Source organism: Camelina sativa, chromosome 9, assembly GCF_030686135.1.
Source record: "Camelina sativa cultivar CO46 ecotype springtype chromosome 9, ASM3068613v1".
In the NCBI taxonomy this organism is placed as follows: Eukaryota; Viridiplantae; Streptophyta; class Magnoliopsida; order Brassicales; family Brassicaceae; genus Camelina; species Camelina sativa.
Window position 1 is genome coordinate 11,608,450 of NC_141888.1, and position 628 is coordinate 11,609,077.

The window sequence follows — 628 nt, forward strand, 5'->3', positions numbered from 1 at the left end:
CTCTTCTTCACCAATGAAGTGAATAGACTTTTGTTGGCTAAGAAGGATCTTGTCAAGCTTCTCATTGACCATCTTCAAGTCCTTCTTGTACTTGTCCTCTTGATCAATTGATGATGACCTTATGGTTCTGTCATAGTCCTCATTATAGTTGTCATCTGACTGAGCAAGATTCTCAACTAACTCCCAGCCTTCTTCCACATTCTTGTTGAGGAAGTTGCCATTAGAAGCTGTGTCAAGAAGCATCCTGATCTTGGGAAGCACTCCTCTATAGAAGGTACTCAAGAGTGACTTATTGCTGAAGCCATGATGAGGACATTGAGTCTGAAATCCTTTGAACCTCTCCCAAGCTTCACAAAAGCTCTCATTGTTCCTTTGAGCAAACCCAGAAATTTCATTTTTCAACCTAGCAGTCTTTGCATTTGAGAAGAATTTTGCCAAGAAAGCCTTCTTGCAAGCATCCCATGTGGTTATTGCTCCAGTAGGAAGAGTCTTCTCCCAAAGGTGTGCCTTATCTCCAAGTGAGAATGGGAAGAGCCTCAACTTGAGTCCATCTTCACTCACTCCATTGATCTTTGTAAGACCACAGATTCTGTCAAACTCATCAAGGTGCTTCAATTTAGACCAAATG

The 628-nt window shown here is 41.7% G+C and overlaps 1 non-coding gene across 1 annotated transcript; it reads left to right on the top strand.

Annotated features, from left to right (window-relative positions):
* Positions 1 to 298: 298 nt before the first annotated feature.
* Positions 299 to 405, top strand: LOC147938094 (small nucleolar RNA R71). Its single transcript, XR_015567528.1, has one exon. It is a non-coding gene; the product is annotated as a small nucleolar RNA R71 (small nucleolar RNA).
* The last annotated feature ends 223 nt before the right edge of the window (positions 406 to 628 follow it).